The sequence below is a fragment of the Papaver somniferum genome, chromosome 3, assembly GCF_003573695.1.
Source record: "Papaver somniferum cultivar HN1 chromosome 3, ASM357369v1, whole genome shotgun sequence".
Taxonomy (NCBI): Eukaryota; Viridiplantae; Streptophyta; class Magnoliopsida; order Ranunculales; family Papaveraceae; genus Papaver; species Papaver somniferum.
In genome coordinates, this window is record NC_039360.1 from 111,582,543 (window position 1) to 111,590,985 (window position 8,443).

The 8,443-nt window shown below is 37.9% G+C and overlaps 1 pseudogene; it reads left to right on the forward strand.

The window, feature by feature from the left end:
* The first annotated feature begins 450 nt into the window (after positions 1-450).
* Positions 451-550, forward strand: LOC113362393 (annotated as a pseudogene).
* The last annotated feature ends 7,893 nt before the right edge of the window (positions 551-8,443 follow it).

Below are 8,443 nucleotides of genomic sequence, written 5' to 3' on the forward strand. Positions count from 1 at the left end.
GTCTTTAGACCATGAAAGGTTCGGATGTTTCTCCAACCAGGATTATAGGTTTCTGAATATGGGTGAAACTTCTGACGGTTATCGAATCTAGTGTTATTATAGAGAGTATTGGCTTGCTCTTCATTATTCTGGCCTTCCCAAAAAGGCTCTAATCTACCACTAGTGTGACCCACTTCTAAAGCTTCTAACATTTTCGCTATAGCAACAATTTTGGCATCAAAGTCAAAGTTTCCTTTTACCCTATTAATGTTTCCTCTGCCTAGAAGAATTGTTTTCTGGGGTCCCCTATTACTTTCCCATTGTTGGGTTTTTTCGGCGATTTCATGCAAATATGTCATCGCATCATCAATTTTTTGGTTTTCAAACCCACCTGTACACATAGATTCTACTGTGGTTGTAGTGGGATAATCGAAACCCTCATAAAGGATCTGAACTAACCTAACCTTTTCTAAACCATGATGAGGACATTGGGCTAATAGATCATTGAACCTTTCCAAATACCTATACAAGGATTCTCCCTCCTGTTGAGAAAATGTGCAGATTTGCGTCCTAATAGACGATGTTTTGTGCCTAGGGAAAAACTTGTTCAAAAAGGCAGATGTAAGTTGTTCATATGTTTCAATTGATCCGGAAGCCAAACTATATAGCCAAGATTTGGCTTTATCTTTCAAGGAAAAGGGGAATAACCTGAGTTTCAAAGCATCATCATCAAGGTTTCTAATTTTTAGGGTACTACAAATTTCCTCAAAGTCCCTAACATGGAAATAGGGGTTTTCATTTTCTTTTCCTAAAAATATTGGGAGCAACTGTAAGGTTCCAGGCTTAAGTTCATAATTTGCTTCAGTTTCAGATAACCTGATACACGAGGGACGAGTAGTCCTAGTAGGGTTCAACAAAGCTTTCAAAGTTGCCATTTCTGGCACTATTGGAATATCAGGTATTTTCTCCTCAAACGGACGTTCAAAAACGGAATCTTCAAGAATCGGGCTTTCTAAATTGAGGTAATCGAGACGCTTAGAACTATTAGGTTTCTCTTTAACAAATCTACCTAGGGCGTCTCTTTTACGTTCAAGCATGCAAAAGAATAAGGTAGGGAATTCTATGCAATCACAAAACAAGTCTGACTCAACCAAATCAAACCTAAATTTCTAGCAAACAAAAAGCATGATGGCTTCACTTAGATTGTTTCTAGACCAGCTTCTATTCTTTTGAAAAGGAACTCGTTACAATCTGAGCAAACCCCTCTGGAATCAATCCGAGTCAAAGTAAGTTGAATCGAGGCGAGGGAAGCTCAGTGGAGCTTTGATACCCAAGGCCTCACCGGTTACAAGGCGGCGCAGTCACGCATTCAACTCACAGAAACCATCAAGAACTTCGAAGTATGCTCAAAAGAGTAACCAATATTTTTCGAACGATTGTCCTATTAAGCTCGTTACCCTATAGGTCTCGTTCTAGTCAAAATTTTAGGCTTAGGTTCGCGTTTGGTTTCGTTTTTCTAAGGCGGGCAAGAAGAGAACGGTGATGAAATCCAAACGCTTATCTTGTATGGCCAGTCCTTTCCCTTTACTAGGAAATTAAAGCAGCCGTTTTCAAGTCCTCAGCATATATGGAAACGAAGGAATAGAGTAAACCCGCTGACAGGGGATTCGCGGGTGTTTCGAAAAACTTACCTCCCGTACCAGACGGGCGAAGAACCGCTGAAGTCGACTCGGGCCACGACTCCTATGTCATGTACGAACCCGAGGGGCCGAGGTGATATCGTAATCACCGTCCTTCCCTGCACACAGTTTGTATTTAAACCAACCCTTCCTTAGGGTTTAAAAATAATGATGTCAAAAGTTCAATGTCCAAGTGTCCAAAAAAGAAAAGAAAAATTACAAAAATAACAAACCCTAATACAGTTCTCTATTTTTTTATTTTTTTTTAATAAAGAAAAATAAACAAACCCTAAAAAAAATATATCTAAAAAGAAATTGTCCTCTTTTACGTTCTTTTCGCTTTAATCTTTTGCTCCAAGTCTTTATGCTTTAAGTTCCAGTCTTTACGAAATCACCAAACTCCTTGGCTCAATTCTCTTTATGATCCAAAACCTGTAGACAAAAGATAAATACCCAAAAACGTAAAAAAGAACAAAAATAATAAAAACCTAAAAAAAATAATAGAAACTAAGTCTAAAAACCCTAAAAGCAAATCCGCGTCGGCGGCGCCAAAAATTGATGTAGTTTGTAGATAGTGGTAAAAGTGGTTCGATTCTCAGACTTGCGAAGGATAAGATATAAACTTAAATTCTAAAACTAAAATAGAAAACAAACTAAAAATTGTCACAAACTCAACCAAAGATGATATCAATATTGAAAGAACACTGAGGCTAAGATTCCACTATTTTCCAAGTTCAAAGTAATTTAATCCCAATATTTATATTTATGCAATTTTCTCGCTCAAGTTGATTCTAACTATTGCAACAAGTAGATTCTCAAAATAACAAGTGTAAACCCGAAGCATAGAACATCAAAAACCTAGGTCCAGGTATGCTCTATCAAAAGAAATAACAATTGCTTAACAAAAATCATTCAAACAATTTTCAACCAAGGCAAATAATCATAAAATAATTGCAAATAAATAAATAAAATAGAATATACCATTTCTTGTTGGAAAAATAGATTCCTCTATCGCCTCGGCAATGGGGTTTAGCTCCTCATATTAATCACTTGCTCAAAATATTTGTTTATGGTTCAAAAGTTGATTAAAAGATGAAAAACTATAACACTGATTATTTGCAACGATGTAATGGCGTTGCAAAACAAAGGACTCACTGTTACAAAGAAGTCACTGTAGCAGCGTTACAAATTTGAGACGTTGTTCTTATTTGCTTTGTTCTTCAGCAGCAGCAGCAGAAACACGGGTTTTCCTGCAACTTGATCTATTCAGCTATGTAGTGCTACAAACTCCTCTGCGACTGCTCCAATAACTTCGTAACCTTCCCTGGGACTCGAACACACCTTTTATACTACTCAGAAACCTAAAAATAGCGATTAATTCTCTCTTTTCTTTTCGTGCAATCCACGGCAATAATCTTCTCTGCCGATTTCCTTAAGCGTTTCTAAGACTTCCAAATCATCCGAAACTCTTCCTTAGATAGAATATCACCTTAGGAAACAATATCACGCCTTTAGTCTCCCTGGAATTCCTAAAATAATTCCACAAAGTTTCCGTGCAAAACTCAAACTCTGTTTCCTTTTTCTGGATTATCCAGCCAAATTTGATCGATTCCAGCGCACATACCAAGCCTGTTATGCTCAATCACGTCCAGCCCAACAAATTTCAGCGATTGAATCTCTCTAAAACACCTTCGAAATCCAACCCAAAGTTTGGTTCTTTGCTAGATATTTTTCCCGCCAAAATTTCATTCGAATTTGAGAAGAAAGTGACCTCCCCCTATCCTCTGATGGTCTCCCTTTAGCAGCTGCATGGAAATGGATGCCCCTTAGTAATTAGGTCGCCCCTTATCCAAATTGAGATTCCGAATAGCAAGTGTCCTCCGGGGGTGCCCGCGCAACTTTTCGAGCAGATTTTTCCAAAAATGTTTATTGGCCAAAAATACCTACACACACATAAAACACCATAATAAGTACAAAAATGAGCACTATCAATATATAGAATCGAGACAATTTAGACACAAAAATGTGTCTATCACGAAGCTGCAACAGTTCGTACAACTGCCGCCACCACCTAACGAGTTACCAATACACCATGTAACAATTAATCAAGTTACTTTGTACCTAAGATTACTATCCCGCATTCGAGAACAACAGTACCAACCTTCTAAAGTAACATTATATCTCGGATCCACAAAAGAAACAATGCATACGCGGTAATGTAACAAAGACTGTCCCAGTGGAGAAGTGATGTTGTAACACATCTCATTCTCAGCAGGAGGAGTACCCATGAATGAAAAAATACTCACAATGGATCATTAGTCATAACTTTGAAAGTGAAGGGATGGTCCAATGTGAAGGATCTTGGTTAATGGATGACGTTCTGTGGAGAATCTCTTTTATAATACATGCTGTGACGGACCAGAAAATTTCGCCTCCAATGCTATGCTCTGTATGGCAAAACTCACTGATGCGCCTCACATACAGAGCAATCGAGATATAAAATTTCAAGGCTTACCAGGAAAATGCACGTTGCTTTGTCTTTCCAAACTATTCCAACTAACCCCTTGTTCTGCTAAGGGTGCAAGGCCATAAAAGCTAATGGTGACGGATTTGGCATGCATCACAGACTTGCAAATATTGTTCAGGCATTGATCATGCCTTGGACTAGCACATGAATTATTGCAACCTAATTTCCACGTCATTACTCAGCTTCGACCAAGCACAAGCTATCCATGTATTGCATCATTTTTGTGATACAAGTGGCTTATGCAAGCCCACCCAAACTTCCAATCTTGTTAGCTTTCTTCCCTGGCCACCCCCAATTCATAACCGATGCATGCCAATACCATGTAATTTGATAGGAAGTATAAACATACAATAATGGACTGCAACAACCTCAAGTATGCTACAATCATCTCTTAATTAGAATATATGAGCAACAAAATGTCGGACCACGAGTGCAGTGCATTGCGACTACCTGCATACCCTACCCGTATCATGAAGGGATCCAGGACAAACTGTTTTTCATCAATTCGGAACCTGCATCTAAAGCTAACTCATATTACAAGGACAAAGGCCAAGAAATCCTAATGCGTATAGTTCAAAGGATTTTTTTAGAAGTGTTGATGGTGGATTTTTGACGAAGGTCACATTCATAAAATCACATCGAAAATTATGCATCTCTGATTAGTATCAGAATCATAAGAAATTTGTGTCTTCACCTTCCACGAGAGAAGTGAATTGTAGTCATGTAATCTCATGAAAGTAATAATATATGTCGACGATGTTATGGTTTCTGAAGCAGAAGCTTTCAAGGTTCCATATATTTCATGATTAAGCTGAAAGATTCGGCGTTTCTTTTGAATTCGAAATTCATCTCTGGTGTCTGGCCCATATTAATATTCAGAATAGAGATGATACTGATCACATCATATCTGAATTAATTAAATGCTCTAGACATATTACATGCTAGTATAGAGCCACTAATTCATTCTAGTCGCAGTATTCATCAGTTGAGTTCCTAAAAATACACTAATGTTCGCTTACTCAGGATCCATGGCTTTTCTCAGATGAATTCCATGAAGCAATGATGAATATTTACCTTTCAGGCATTGATAGGTGCAATATTTGCACTAGTTAGGTACTCAAATGCTTTGCTTTCTTAATAGTTTTTATATCATTATGCTTTGATTTTGTTTGTTTTTGATTTTCTTAGGTGTTTGAGGTTATCTTAACCAAAAGAAGTGGAACTTGTGCAAATCCGAGATTTCTTCACATCATATTGAAGAGGACGAAATAACGAAGGCAATGGCGAAAGAATGGAGCCATCCCAACGTCGTATGAAGAAATGACGGGCAATTTAAGCAAGACAAAGTTGTTGAATTTCTGAAAGCACGGAACTGTTAAAGGTACCCGAGATCTTACTGCCACAATTCAAAACAATTCCAAAAGCATCAGGATTTTCTCCATGGGGCGTGCATTATCATATTCTTCCCTGAATCAGCGATAACTTTGTGGGAACAGAGTAGGTAGCTCAGTTGTCGGAGCTTGATATGATGACTGTGATAGAGTTTGGTTTGCTTCTCGAGAGAAGATGGAATTGATCAGGATGGTGCCGTTGTTCACGAGAAGAAAATGAAGTTGATGAATGGGTGGATAGTTGCCTGAGATGGAAAGGAATGACGATGCTGCGACGCTGTGGTGTTGTGAACTCGATAAAGCGAAGTGAGTGATGGAGGCATTGGTTGCATACTCGGTGACTCATGGTGATACATAGCTTCTTCCATGCTAGGTGGTGGAATAATGGAGCTCGAGAGGAAGCAGCGAGAATATGTGGTGGTAGAAGGATGTTGTTGTTGCAAATGTAACAATAAAACACTAAAAGAAGATGTGAAGATGTTAGAAATAAATTTCTGAAAGGTAAATAAACACTCAAATGATAGCAAACAGAGGACAGAGTCACGTGTTCAACACGCTGTCCTTAACACGATAGTTGACCGGTACGCCTCAAGAATGAGTGATGCCTATACACTGTGGTCAAGTCGTATCCAGGATAAAACTGCCCGATGCAAGCACTGTTAGTACTACAATACTTGCCCACTCTTACGAACTCAACAACAATGGTACAAAGAATGTAAAAAACCACATAGAGGGAGAGAGACGAAAAGAAAAGGATAGTAGCTCTTCTGGACACACTTTGAAATGAAGAAATCCATTTGTTTTTATAGGCAATGGAAATGAATTTGACATAAGTGAATTTTTCATAACTTCCCTCATAAACCATTTAAGATATTAAATTTTGTCTTAATTTTAATAAAATAGTTTAATGAATAAAAACCTTGTTTTACGTATTTCGTCCAGGAATTAAAAGCTTGTTTACATAATCTCTTTATAAATTAAAATTTTCCTTTTAGAAATTAAAGCTTGTTTTAATTTTAATTTTGGTTAACTCATGCATGTGTATACATGCATTAGGCATGGAAAGTTTTCCATGACTACCCATATTCGCATTTCATTCACTCATAGAAAATGAGTAAGCATCCTTAGACCTTTAGGTCATTAGATCAATTCTAACCAAGACCAAAAAAGTTAAAAAATATTAAAAAACTCATTTTCTCCAAAAGTTGTTGTTTGAAGATGATGGTACAGTTGTGATCATTCATGATCGGTAATGAAGAAGAAAAGGTTGATGTTGACAGAGTTGTCTCGAGTTTAAAGTTGGCAGTGATGATGACAAACCATGATACTCGATCATGGCAATATTGATTCTCGGTGAATGTTTCTTGAGCCTGTGGTGGATCAGTTGATGGCAGTGGAGCTGTGGTTCGCTGCGGGCAATGATTGAGATTCTGGTTAGAAAAGAAGAGGTTTGTGGCTTATTACTTATGCAGAGAAGGTCGAAAAGAGCGTGAAGCTGCTGCATGGGTTTCAGTTCAGAGTTAGAGAAGAGAACATAGATGATTAATGGTGGTCGACTGTGGTTTATGGAAGCAAATGAGAGTTTGAGATGGGGATGGAAAACATGAGAAGAATGGGTTTTCCCACCGTAGGAAAACTCAGGAGAAACCTCTTTCTCCGTGTAAATTCTGCCGGGATTAAAAGTATGAGATGTCAGTTTCATAAAACTGACAAGCTAGTTATGGTTTTTGGGATGGGATTTTGGCACACTGGATGCAGCCCATTGGCGGAGAGAAGCAGATTTGCCGACGCTATTAGAGTAGAATCGGAGATCTTCTGGGATTATCTTTTAATAGACTTTTTAGGAGGAGAAGAAAAGAGCTATGGCTTGGCGATTTTGGATTTGATCATCACAATTGAACCTAGGGTTTGCTTTCTTTTTCTTCTTATTATTTTTCATGGATTTCTTAGCTAAACACTTCATATTGGTTAAGGATGTAGCCGGATATCATAAAAATGCTACTAAATTAATATATTGGTTTTGTTATCTCAATCAAATTATTATTGTCTTGTTCTACGATTTATTATCGCCATGTATGATTGCATGATTGTTTGTTTAGGAGCGCTACTAAATAATCTTTAATGCATTTCTATAGCTAGATTAGGTTTTGAGATACGTAATTGTTGATAAACCTTGTGTTGATGGTGGTTTTTAGTTCAGGGCTACGATTGTAAAATCCCGTATTGAATGTATTGTCATCCTATAAAGGAGTAAAGGCCTTTTAGAAAGTAATGAGTGTTCAAACCGCTTTACTTATATATGTATTGAACAATTCGACATATTTATGAAATTTATCAGAATGGTGCATCAATCCAAGATATCCTATAAATTTCAACCTATTGCATTAATTATTAATGCATGATTCGCCTGGTATTTTCTCGTGCTATGTTCCCAGCCAAAATCTCATTATTGAAATGACATGATGATGAGGTGTTCACTCTCAGCAGAGTAACATGAATCTCCCGAAGTGCCAGTATTGAGATCTGCATGAAAATACCCACACATCTGCATCACTCTCTGACAAAAAGAATCTCGTATCGGCGCACTTTTAAGTTGGCTCAATCACGCTTGAATTCCTTAAGGAAAATCTAGACTGTTAATATCAGTCTCAGAAACAATCACGGACACACAATTTGGCCGCATGTTTTAGCAAACCCAGACCACTCCTGGCGGAACTAGGTAATCACCGCATCGACCTCCGGTGGGCCTACTAGTGTCCCAACCAATCAGACTTTATTTAAACACATTCCATCGTTGTCAAACGCCAACCCTAAACAGGGTGGTCACGCTGTTAAAAGAAGCTCGAACGAGTCAGAAGCATCACGAA